This window comes from Protomyctophum bolini (assembly GCF_963924005.1).
Source record: "Protomyctophum bolini genome assembly, chromosome: 2".
NCBI classification, from domain to species: domain Eukaryota; kingdom Metazoa; phylum Chordata; class Actinopteri; order Myctophiformes; family Myctophidae; genus Protomyctophum; species Protomyctophum bolini.
The window spans coordinates 1250722-1264903 of record NC_137863.1 but is presented as its reverse complement, the minus strand read 5'-3'; positions in this window follow the sequence as shown (position 1 = coordinate 1264903).

Genomic DNA, 14182 nt, shown 5'->3' with positions numbered 1-14182 from the left:
GTGTGGACAACACTTCTCTCGCAAGGAAAGCCTTAAAACCCATCACAGAATACACACTGGAGAGAAACCCTATGGATGTGATAAGTGTGAACTACACTTCTCTCAAATATCTCACCTTAAAACACACCAGAGAATTCACACTGGAGAGAAACCCTATGGATGTGATCATTGTGGACACAGATTCTCTGACATGTCCAGCCATAAAAGGCACCAGAGAATTCACACTGGAGAGAAACCCTATGGATGTGATCAGTGTGGAGAACACTTCTCTCAAATGTCCAACCTTAAAAGCCACCAGAAAATTCACACTGGAGAGAAACCCTATGGATGTGATCAGTGTGGACTACACTTCTCTCAAATATCTCACCTTAAAACACACCAGAGAATCCACACTGGAGAGAAACCCTATGGATGTGAGCTGTGTGGACAACACTTCTCTCGAATGTCCCACCTTAAAAGCCACCAGAGAATTCACACTGGAGAGAAACCCTATGGATGTGACCAGTGTGGACAACACTTCTCTCGAATATCTCACCTTAAAACACACCAGAGAATACACACTGGAGAGAAACCCTATGGATGTGATCAGTGTGGACAACACTTCTCTCAAACGTCACATCTTAAAACACACCAGATTATTCACACTAGAGAGACAAAACTAGGGATGTGATCAGTGTGGACAACACTTCTCTAAAATGTCTAACCTTAAACTACACCATGAATTAACACTGGGGAGAAACCTCACTCAATGACTAAAACAAACTGCCTATATATCTAGTCATATGATGAATACTGAATATTGCTATTTGTTTTCCTTTGTCCAAAATTGACTTTTCTTAGCATAGCAATTGAAATTTGACTTAAGATAGCATTTGATACAGACTTATAGCATGTTATGTAGACAGCACTATAATTACATTGTATATAGTCATAGCACGCCATAGTACATGTATAGCATAGTAGTATATATGTATAGTTTATATGTATAGTTTCTTTATATAGATATTCCACTTACTTTCTTAGCTTACGCATGTTTCATGATAAATGCTTTTTATGTGATGTATTCCCATGCTTTTGTTCTTGCTTAATGTTAAGTCGCTCTGGATTAAGAACGTCTGCTAAATGCCTAAATTGTAAATTGAAATGATTTTTGATCTATATGTAGTGACACATTGTTTTCTGTTTATTATACTTTGTTACACTTTGTTAAACGTTGTGCAGTCACAAATAAAGGTTAAAAAAGAAAAGTCAAAGAGTTGTTTGAGCTTGTGTTCATAGTGTGTACTCAGGGGCGGCCTTAGGAATCTGGAGGCCCGTTTCAAAACCAAAATATGAGGCCCCCATATACCTACATTAGCATTCTGTTGATACAGCCGTATTGATACAAATAGTTTGACTGTTCAATATCACACGCAGACATTACTCTCCACAATTAGCACCAACACCTCCTCTCCTCATCCTGTCGTCCCTTCACAATTAAAGTGTCTCCCCTTTACCTCCCAATGCTGCACATTTTACCCTGCAGGTTATTAACATAAAATAGGTGTAACTTAACCTTGTGGGAGAGAGCAAGGCAGTGAGTGAGCGAGAGAGAGAGAGAGAGAGAGAGGGCCAAGAGTGGTGGGGGTTGACTGACGCCTGACGTTCAGTTGGAGCTCGGAGGCCCCCCTGAGGGTGGAGGCCTGTTTCAATTGAAACTGGTGAAACATATGATGTATATTTTGATAGCTTATGCCTCTCAACATATCTCATAATTTTACAGATAACACTTCGGCCTATAGGAGGTCACACGCAGGGAAGCCTGAGTGAAGAGGTCATTTAGGATAAGTCACTAAGATAGCCTAGGGCTACATCCTGCCATATTAGCATATAGTGGACAGGATGAGGTTTTATCACTGAAGAATGCTCTGAAAATAAGACCAGCTGTGGTAACTTGTTGACAGAGCCTTAAGGGTCAACTGACACACACACACACACACACACACACACACACACACACACACACACACACAGGGACACCCACAGATTGGGGATGTATAAGATGGAACAGAGAATCAGTTAAAACTGTGAGTGAGGGACAGCAGAGAGAGACAAGGGGAACCTAGGCGCTCTGCCTGGGACGAAGGCCTCAATATGCTGTAACCATGGAACGAATGCTTGTAACCTGTAACTGATTGCTAATCAATAAATGGAAAGAAGGAAATATGCCTGCTTGGACCTCCTATTCATTTCAACAGCAACTCCAACAAAGGAATTAGGTAAATTAATCCACATAGCCCTGTAAGAAAGACACGTCACATAGCTAAGGCCTCCTATGTACTGTGTGGTAATTCAATCACATGAAACACCCTTTGGAAAGACAATAACACACCTTGAAATGTAGGCTAGAAAATCCCCAAACATTGCCTCATCATCTGAGCCCACATTCCATCAATGGTAATGCAGATCACAGCTGGACACAATGCTTCACACAGACACACCATGTAGAGATAGAGATGATCAATGGCAATGCAAATAGACCCCCATTAGGCTTACTGATCAATAAACCCTTTCAGTTGTAAATTAACCATTACCACATCAATATTGCCACCGTGAAGGCGGAGCAGAAACAACTCTTCAGATGGTAAATGAAAGCACCAGATTATTCACACTAGAGAGAAAAAACGAGGGGTGTGATCAGTGTGGACAACAACCCTTCTCTAAAATGTCTAACCTTAAACTACACCATGAATTAACACTGGGGAGAAACCTTACCACTGATCAATAAACCCTTTCAGTTGTAAATTAACCATTACCACATCAATATTGCCACCGTGAAGGCGGAGCAGAAACAACTCTTCAGATGGTAAATGATGCCAGGCTATACTTTCTCAAAGCATGCCAGAGGCCATTGCTTTGACATTACCCTGCAGGGTGCCTGAGTGATCCTGCCCCCCACTAAGTCAGCGCCTGTGCTCATTAAGAGTCAGCGAGTTGGCAGCTGTGCGAGAGACCGATGTATAACACAACAGTTACACATGGGTCTGTATCATAGGAACAAGCACACACTGTTTACCTTTCGTCAGGCGCTTTTACATGGCAGGAGCGTCACGGTACAACGGCACAAATTAAATCCGATAATGGTAATTGCAGTCAATGACATTAAATACAATTTGGAAGGCAATAACAGTACACCTTGTAATGTAGGAGCACATAACAGTTTTGCCAGTACAGGTACTCATACTTTCTACTTAAGTAAACATATCAATACAGGTGCAGTACTTAGTTTAATAGTACTTTGCTCAACCAGGCCTGTAGGAAAAGCTCCACAGGCCTTTAGGAAAAGCTCCACTAGGCCTGTAGGAAAAGCTCCACGAGGCTTCAGTAAAAAAATGAATTAATATTCACTTATATTATTCAATAGTATTTGACTGTACATATATTGCCAAGATACTCACTGTATGTACACAGTGGCAATACATATTGGCTATAAATAGATTCATATGTTACATAATATTAGGTTCACGATGCAATATCACAGTTACCAGTTTCTTTATACATTCTAGAAGGTTGCATAACAGCTGGGGGAGGAGGGAGGGGCGGAGCATGCAGCAGTTTGTTAGGTTGTGATTGGTTGAGATGTGGCTCTATTGTTCTCCTCCTTGGCCTATCAATCCAAGCGGTTAGTGGCTCCACCTCCACCTCAGGCTCTCTCTAGTATAAGAAGAGTTGCTCTGTGTCAGTTTCTCCACAACTGCTCCAGGATATCAATCATTTCTGACAATTCAGATCTGACTGTAGACTCCAGACTCCAGGAGAAGATGAACTCTGTCAACCTCAACTCTGCTGAGCAGGAGGAACCCAGAGACCATGGTAAGTTACTTTGACACTTTCACATTTTCAATCATTTTTTTCATTGTATAAATCTTTTGATTTGCCTCTTGTTTCATTGTAATTTGGATTTGACTTAATTATCTCACAGTGAATAAAAGTGTTTGTAGTATTACTTAAAGGTATATTCAGTGATTTCACTTAATTCAAATAACATTTTTTTGTTTTGTTGTGATAATCCTCTCTACTATAGACCATATAAGGAGTTCCTGCCTGTCCACAATTAACTCCTGGGGGTCAAAAAACCTTAGGTTTCTATTTGGTTCTCTATCTAGCTCTAGCTTGGGTCCCAAGGCAAAAACGAAACCTACGGTTTTTTGAGTGAAATCACTGAATATACCTTTAACCATGTATACTCTGCTATATTTATTATGATTTACTATTAATTTATTTAAAAGCACATCTAAATTGTGCATTTCTTTATTAACAAATTGCACAACATTTGTTTTCCTGTTATCTTTGTCTCCAGTGTTGCATCATCAGTCTGGCCTCCCTGTCTTGCCAAAAGTAAAGGAACCCAAACCAAAAATGAACGGCTGTGACCAGTGTGGACAACGCTACCATCACATGTCTCAACTTAAAAGACATCAGAGAATTCACACTGGAGAGAAACCCTATGGATGTGATCAGTGTGGACAACACTTCTCTCAAATGTCCAGCCTTAAAACGCACCAGAGAATTCACACTGGAGAGAAACCCTATGGATGTGATCAGTGTGGACAACACTTCTCTGAACTGGCCAGCCTTAAAAGACATCAGAGAATTCACACTGGAGAGAAACCCTATGGATGTGGTCAGTGTGGACAACACTTCTCTGAAATGTCTAGCCTTAAAAAGCACCAGAGAATTCACACTGGAGAGAAACCCTATGGATGTGATCATTGTGGACACAGATTCTCTGACATGTCCAGCCATAAAAGGCACCAGAGAATTCACACTGGAGAGAAACCTTATGGATGTGATCAGTGTGGACAAAACTTCTCTGAACTGTCCAGCCTTAAAAAACACAAGAGAATTCACACTGGAGAGAAACCCTATAGATGTGATCAGTGTGGAAAACACTTCTCTGACATGTCCCACCTTAAAAGACACCAGAAAATTCACACCAGAGAGAAAAAACTAGGGGTGTGATCAGTGAAGCACCAGGAGAATTCTAGATTAGATTTATATGATGTTTTCCCCTATGGATGTGATCAGTGTGGACAACACTTCTCTCAAACGTCACACCTTAAAACACACCAGATTATTCACACTAGAGAGACAAAACTAGGGGTGTGATCAGTGTGGAAAACACTTCTCTATAATGTCTAACCTTAAACTACACCATGAATTAACACTGGGGAGAAACCTTACTCAATGACTAAAACTGCCTATATATCTAGTCATATGATGAATACTGAATATTACTATTTGTTTTCCTTTGTCCAAAATTGACTTTTCTTAGCATAGCAATTGAATTTTGACTTAAGATAGCATTTGATACAGACTTATAGCATGTTATGTAGACAGCACTATAATTGCATTGTATGTAGTCATAGCACGTCATAGTACATATGTATAGCATAGTAGTATATATGTATAGTTTATATGTATAGTTTCATTATATAGATATTCCACTGTTACTTTCTTAGCTTACGCATGTTTCATGATAAATGCTTTTTATGTGATGTATTCCCATGCTTTTGTTCTTGCTTAATGTAAGTCGCTCTGGATTAAGAGCGTCTGCTAAATGCCTAAATTGTAAATTGAAATGATATTTGATCTATATGTAGTGACACATTGTTTTCTGTTTATTATACTTTGTTACACGTTAAAAGTTGTGCAGTCACAAATAAAGGTTAAAAAAAAGTCAAAGAGTTGTTTGAGCTTGTGTTCATAGTGTGTACTCAGGGGCGGCCTTAGGAATCTGGAGGCCCGTTTCAAGACCAAAATATGAGGCAGCCATTGAAATGTAGTCGAAAAATACATTTCAGAATGATATACCAATTGCAAATCCAAGATATGATAAATCCCCATATAAACTAGTAGTAGGCTATAGAAAATCCCCAAACATTGCCTCATCATCCGAGCCAACATTCCATCGATGGTAATGCAGTTCACAGCTGGACGCAATGCTTCACACAGACACACCATGTAGAGATAGAGATGATCAATGGCAATGCAAATAGACCCCCATTAGGCTCACTGATCAATAGACCCTTTCAGTTGTAAATTAACCATTACCACATCAATATTGCCACCGTGAAGGCGGAGCAGAAACAACTCTTCAGATGGTAAATGAAAGCACCAGATAATTCACACTAGAGAGAAAAAAACGAGGGGTGTGATCAGTGTGGACAACACTTCTCTCAAACGTCTAACCTTAAACTACACCATGAATTAACACTGGGGAGAAACCTTACCACTGATCAATAAACCCTCTCAGTTGTAAATTAACCATTACCACATCAATATTGCCACCGTGAAGGCGGAGCAGAAACAACTCTTCAGATGGTAAATGATGCCAGGCTATACTTTCTCAAAGCATGCCAGAGTTACTTGTATAACTCTACTTGGCAGGTAAAAAAAACAAAGCTACCACATTTGCATTTGAATGTCTGAACTGAGAACTGAGTCATAGCACGTCATAGTACATTATGTATAGCATAGTATAGTATATAGTTCATATGTATAGTTTCATTATATAGATATTCCACTGTTACTTTCTTTAGCTTGCGCATGTTTCATGATAAATGCTTTTTATGTGATGTATTCCCATGCTTTTGTTCTTGCTTAATGTAAGTCGCTCTGTATTAAGAGAGTCTGATAAATGCCTAAATTGTATAGAATGTATAAATGTATGCTCCAAGCACAGTCACTCACAGATGCAGGTTCAGCATGAAATACTCATTGTGCAGGTTTGATGGTCACGGCTCCAAGAATCGACAAAGTGGAGGAATGTAGAGTTTTCATATTTTAATGACCTCCAAAACTAACAAATACACTTTACACAAAAACCCATTTTTAACAGAAATAAACACTTGATAACTAAACTAACAAAGAACTCAAGTTAACACTGTTAACGGAAATGCCTCTTTCCTAAAGGCCCTGGTCGGTGTTCTTAACTTCGTAGCCTCAAGCAAACAAGCATTTCACTCACAATTTGGTTTATGTACTCCGAAATTCTCTCCGATATCCCCCCCAAAAAAATAATTACAAAAAAAACACACTGCAAACTCCTATACACTTGAGCATTGAAAATAAGAATAAAATACAAAATAATAGAAAACTATTGAGATTTGATTCAAATAATAAAAGACAATGCGATACAGATGACAGGAATTAAAGTACAGTACAGTTATGTCCACCTTTTGAACAATCATGATTGTGAATTAATTATGCTTCTTTTTTTATTTAACCCATTTTGGGGCGGGAACCCGTTTTGGTGTTAGCATTATGTTATGCTTTAGCTATTGAAAAATAGCAGATCTACAAGCTCATGTGAGCTTGTAGATCTGCTATTTTTTGCTTGTAGGTCTGACATAGAAACATAGCTTTTTCAGAAAACTGTCGGGATGTAGAAGAACATTTATAGAATCTGATCTCAGGTCAGATTGGGTTGGAAGCTACTGAGATGAAGGAAGACATCAGTTTCCTGGTGCACATTGGAGACCCCTAGTGTCCTGTTAGAGACACTACACCAGGCTCTGGAGCACTAGTTTTTTAAAACAAATTTTGATTCTAGTTTTTATTTGTCTGTGAAAAAAGGTAGTTGATGAACATTTTGTCAGTTTCTGTAGACAAAATCAACTGTGCAGTTAACAACAGTTACCGGGACTTCACTGTTGACCGATTAGGCAATGTTTACATGAAGCCGCCTCATGTGTATTTTCAGACTTTTAATACATTGAAGCTTTTGCTACAAACTGTACACGCAACTTTTCAGAGTTGCAGCTTGTTTAAAGGTACAGTACATGCAAACAGCTTTTTGTCTGCATGAATCCACATGTGGTTTTTCAGAGTCGCGGCTCGTTCAAAGGTTTGACTACAAACTGTGCAAGCATAGGGATTTTCAACAGTATGAATCCTCGTGCGTTTTTTCAGACTTTTATCACAATTGTGAGTTTTCAGAGTGGCAGCCCTGACAAAGCTTTGACTACAAGCCTTGCAAGCGAAGGGCTTTTCACCTGTATGAATGGCCATATGTTGTTTCAGAGTGCACAAACGACCAAAGCTTTGACTACAAACTGTGCAAGGAAAGGTCTTTTCACCTGTATGAGTCACCATATGTTGCTTCAGAGTATCACCTCGTTTGAAGGTTTGACCACAGACTGTGCAAGAAAAAAGCTTTTCACCGGTATGAACACTCATGTGTCTTCTCAGACCTCCAGCTTGGTTAAAGCGTTGTCTACAAACTCTGCATACAACAAGCTTATGAACAGTCATGTGTTTCTTCATTTTCGCCCTAGAGTTAAAGCTTCTGCTACATACTTTGCACGCAAAGCGCTTTTCAGTATGAATCTTCGAGTGCTTTTTCAGTGAGTCACCTCGTTTAAAGCTTCGACTACAAACGGTGCAAGCAAAGGGCCTTTCATCGGTATGAACGGCCGTCATGTGTTCCTTAACTTTTCCCTTGGTTCGAAAGCTTTTGCTACATACCGCGCAGGCAAAGGGCCTTTCTCCTGTATGAATCATCGCGTGTGTTCTCAGAGTGGCGGAACGGTTAAACCTTTGACTACAAACGGCGCAAGCGAAGGACTTTTCACCCGTATGAATCTCCATGGTGTGTTTCTTCAGAATACCACTCGAAGTAAATCTTTTTCCGCATACCGTGCAAGCAAAGAGCCTTTCACCGCGATGAACGGTCTGCATGTGTGCCTTCAGAGGCTTAGCTCGGTTAAAGCTTTGACCACAGACTGCACAAGCAAACAGCTTTTCGCCTTCATGATGAATTCTCATATGGCTCTTCATTTGACTACTAGTGGTAAAGATTTGGCTACATGCCGTGCAAGAAAAGGGCTTTTCACCGGTATGTATCCTCATGTGTGTTTTCAGAGCTCCAGGTTGGTTACAGGTATAACTACACACTGTGCAAGAAAAGGGCTTTTCACCAGTATGAATCCTCATGTGTGATTTCACAGCGGAAGCTTGGTAAAAGCTTCGATAACATACTGTGCAAGCGAAGGGCTTTTTACCAGTATGAATCCTCACGTGTTTCCTCAGGTCTCCATGAGTGGCAAAGTCTTTTCCACACACTGTGCAAGCGAAGGGCTTTTCGCCAGTATGGATCCTCGTGTGTATTTTCAGATCGGCATTGGAACCGCAGACCTTTCCGCACTCCGTACAACCGAAGCCTTTCGTGCTTGTTTTTTCACCCGAATGAATCCTCATGTGTTTTTTCAGATTACCAACTTGGGTAAAGCTTTGACGACATACCGTGCAGGCAAAGGGCCTTTCGCCTGTGTGAATCCTCATGTGCTTTTTCAGATCACCATTGAAACCAAAGACCTTTCCACACTCTGTACAACGGAAGCCTTTCTTACTCTTTTGGCTCGTCGTCGATGGCTTTTGTTTTAACAATTTGGATTTCTCTTTAAGTTTGAACCTGTTGCTCAAAGGCAATTTCTGTCCTTCCCGCGCATCACTGTCTCCAGTATCAGATTCAGAACGGTGTGAATGCCAGTCATCGCTGTCCTCAGTGACGTCAGATTCAGAACAGTGTGACGAGAGGAGCTGCTCGTCACCTGTTGGCTGTGATGTCCCACAGTCCTCTACGTCAGCTTGTGTTTCCATGTGTTCAGTTGAGATGCCGGCTACAGGCTCTGTCTCTCTGTTTCCATCATCATCTTCACTTTTCACTGCTAGTAATGTCAACGATGACCCTGCCTCCTCTGGTCTTTGGAGTAACTCCTCCTGCTGTTCTTCCTCTTTGATCTGCAGAGGTTCTAGTGTTACCTGGACCAGACTGGAACTCATCTCTGTGCTGTTCATCTTTAATCTGTGGAGGTTCTAGACTCCTCTCCTGCTGTTCAGGGGAAACCTCCTCTGGACACACTGGAAGGAGTGTCGGGTCTACAAGGAGAGAGGATGTATGTACTGTGAGCAGAGCAACAAATCAATTTATATTCCGATTGTATATTCATTCTTCTAATTAGTTTGTTTTGTAATGACTGTTGTACTCTTTTTTTTTGTTTACAATTTTAAAATGTAGGCATTTTACTTCAATCCAGAGAATAAAGATAGCCTGAAGAAGGCCCGCATAGGCCGGAACGTTGCCGTTTTTTCCCTAAATGAAAGCTGGTCACTTCATTTGAAGACGGTGTGCGGGTGTTTTTTTCCTTTTTCACTTAACCCATTCGGACCTGAGATCAGATTCATACGAGGTTTCCACTGGACACACACTGGGCCTGATTAACCCATTCTGACCTGAGATCAGATTCTAAAAATGTCAGTCGTTCTTCGATTTTTCAAAAATAGCAGACCTACAAGCTCGTAGCGCGCCACTCGGTGGCGCGCTATGAGCTTGTAGATCTGCTATTTGTAAATAGCTAAAGAATAACATGATGCTAAACACCAAAATGGGTTCCCGTTCAGAATGGGTTAATCCAGAGCGATTTACATTAAGTTTACATTTACATTTTTGTCAAGTAACATGTGTCAAAATGTAAGTATGAATTAACGTTAACTTTTCCGTCTGGCAGGAACCTCTCATCTCTGACATTCACCATTTGTTTGTAAATCATTGCCACACTTTGTCCTACGACAGTGTCTCACACTTTTTTCTTGAACGTGCAGCTTCTATCAGTGCATATTCCATGGGCACACTTTCAGAGCATACCACATCAGCCCTTTCAGCTCAATCTACAATTCAAATTGTAATGTATGAGATTTTCCTTCAGTTTCCAGGATCTGTATTTAGACCATCCATCATCACATCTTCCTCAGAGCTCAGAGTCTTCAGTATGTCATTATAACTCCCAGTCAGAGGTTACATACTGTATTGTATGATATTTATCTTCATACGATCAGGTTTACGAGAGCATAGTGTTGGTATATGAAGGCAGGGTTTTATGAACATCATCATCATTTCTCTGTTGAGCAACATTTAGTGTTGAAGGTCTTCTACTGCGGAAGTTTTGACATTATGGACCGTGTGTCACTTTCCTTTTTCTATTTGTATTTGGAGGTTTTTTAACCATGTTGTAATAGCATGTCACATTTACTATGAAAACATAAATGTCCTGTCAGTCAGTTATAGTCACCTTGTGACATCACATGACATCATCAGAGATGGAGATCCCTCATCAATATTAAGCCCATATATAGGAATCCCTGATGTCATCAATATTGGCCAGCAGCTCTACATCTGACCTCAAACCTCAAACCCTTAGATCTCCATAAATGGAGCTGACCTGTTGAGCTGACATTCAAACCCGTAGATCTCCATATATGGAGCTGACCTGTTGAGCTGACATTCAAACCCTTAGATCTCCATAAATGGAGCTGACCTGTTGAGCTGACATTCAAACCCTTAGATCTCCATATATGGAGCTGACCTGTTGAGCTGACATTCAAACCCTTAGATCTCCATATATGGAGCTGACCTGTTGAGCTGACATTCAAACCCTTAGATCTCCATAAATGGAGCTGACCTGTTGAGCTGACATTCAAACCCGTAGATCTCCATATATGGAGCTGACCTGTTGAGCTGACATTCAAACCCTTAGATCTCCATATATGGAGCTGACCCGTTGAGCTGACATTCAAACCCTTAGATCTCCATATATGGAGCTGACCTGTTGAGCTGACATTCAAACCCTTAGATCTCCATAAATGGAGCTGACCCGTTGAGCTGACATTCAAACCCTTAGATCTCCATATATGGAGCTGACCCGTTGAGCTGACATTCAAACCCTTAGATCTCCATAAGTGGAGCTGACCTGTTGAGCTGACATTCAAACCCTTAGATCTCCATAAATGGAGCTGACCTGTTGAGCTGACATTCAAACCCTTAGATCTCCATATATGGAGCTGACCTGTTGAGCTGACATTCAAACCCTTAGATCTCCATAAATGGAGCTGACCTGTTGAGCTGACATTCAAACCCTTAGATCTCCATAAGTGGAGCTGACCTGTTGAGCTGACATTCAAACCCTTAGATCTCCATATATGGAGCTGACCTGTCGAGCTGACATTCCATGTTGTATGTTGATCTGACCGCACTAATCCCTGTATACTCAAGACACGCTCCATATATGGCCAGTACAGAATTCATTCCATATGTTGATCTGACTCCCCATGTCAAAGCGCCAGCGCTCAACCCAGCAGTCTGCCGTCACCCAGGCCGATGCGTGCACGTGACCTCGCCCTTTTCTCGCCCTTTTCTCGCCCTACAGTGTCAGGGTTCTACTGTAGTCAATGGCTACTGGACATGCTCTGTTAGTATGTTACACTAAATGGAACTTAAAAGCTAGCTCAGATAGACCTAGGTCAGATCTTGATTTGCCATTATTATTATTATCTTTTCATATTCCAAAATATTTGCAATGATTTACCTGTCCGTTTATGAAGAAAGCCATAGAGCAATATACAATGCAGATGCGGTGGAGCTAAATACAACTTTACCTTAAGCAAACATGTTAAATGATTATATCAACTCTACATGAATGAATGACTTGCTGGTATGAGGATAGCATTGAGCTTGGTTTCCCTCATCCAGGCGTGCTAAATAATAGTTTATATAATAGTAGTTATATTGTAGGGCTGCATTTCTCTCTGTAGCCTACTATTGTTGAAGCTGCATATATACTTATCTCTGTAGCCTACTATTGTTTAAGCTGCATATATACTTTCACAATTTCTCATTTGTGACATTTCATATATTTTAGGGACTTCTACTCAAGTGAATTTGTTATAATTTCCACACCCAAAATAAAACTAATCTGTTTGATACTGTAGATTTAATTTAGGACTGCTTTATTTCCTCCCATTTGGGAAACCATATGCGTTTAGTGCTCCATGAGTATTCAAGCTACAGTAAATAATAATAATAATAATAATAATAATAGTAACTCCATGAGTATTCAAGCTACAATTACACAATTCGTATTGCTGGATTCAGCAGAACCACACCTTCCATGTCAGAGTCACTACAAAGTAAAGAAGACACTCTACATAGATTTACTTAATATATTTTAATATATTAAGATATTAAATATATATATAGATTTTAAATAGATATTAAATATATATAGGGTATATATGTAATATATATCCGCCTATTGTATTGTTCAAATGTCTATATCTCATATTTACATTCACATATTGACATTATTTTTTTTTTTAGAATGTAGAGGGATGTCCTGGCTTCAAGTATGCCAAGTTGTAAACCTCTCAGGCTGTATTATTAGTTTGAGGTGTATAACTTTACATATAAATTTCACCACTTTTGCAGTAAAATATTTTTATACAAGAATCCATGTCATGTCTGGGAGACCTTAGAGATGAGGAGAAACTATGTTGTGTTTGGTCCTAACTCCGGTAAGGGTATCTCGAAAACTAAAGCACTTTTTGACTGTTCGTCACAGGACTATATGCAAGTATGAGGCATAAAGTACAGCAGCCTTGTGTTCCTAAAACAGAAAGATTGGGTATTGGGGTAAGACTGACGTTATGTATCTTTCAGGACCTTTCACTGCTTTGTCTCAACCATTACTCTATGGCTCTGGTCTCAGCCACCGTGGTAGATATTTTGACGATATTCCACACTCACTCCAGAGGGCCACTATAGTTCCACACTCACTCCAGAGGGCCACTATAGTTCCACACTCACTCCAGAGGGTCACTATAGTTCCACACTCACTCCAGAGGGCCACTATAGTTCCACACTCACTCCAGAGGGCCACTATAGTTCCACACTCACTCCAGAGGGCCACTATAGTTCCACGCTCACTCCAGAGGGCCACTATAGTTCCACACTCACTCCAGAGGGCCACTATATTTCCACACTCACTCCAAAAATAGCAGCTCTACAAGCTCAAAATGCGTCACAGCGCGGCACGTTTTGAGCTTGTAGATCTGCTATTTTTTGCTATATTCTAATTGAAATCGAATGACATAGAAACATAGCTTTTTCAGAAAACTGACAGGATGTAGAAGACATTTTTAGAATCTGATCTCAGGTCAGAATGGGTTAAATAAATACTTTTTGTGAAATGTCTATGAGGAAAATGAACGGGGAATCATTTCCTGGGCCCTGGTAGGGGGCGTGTTTTTGTATTTCATTAATTTGGGGGTTAATTTGGACCATATTATGTGAACGGGAGAGGAGAGG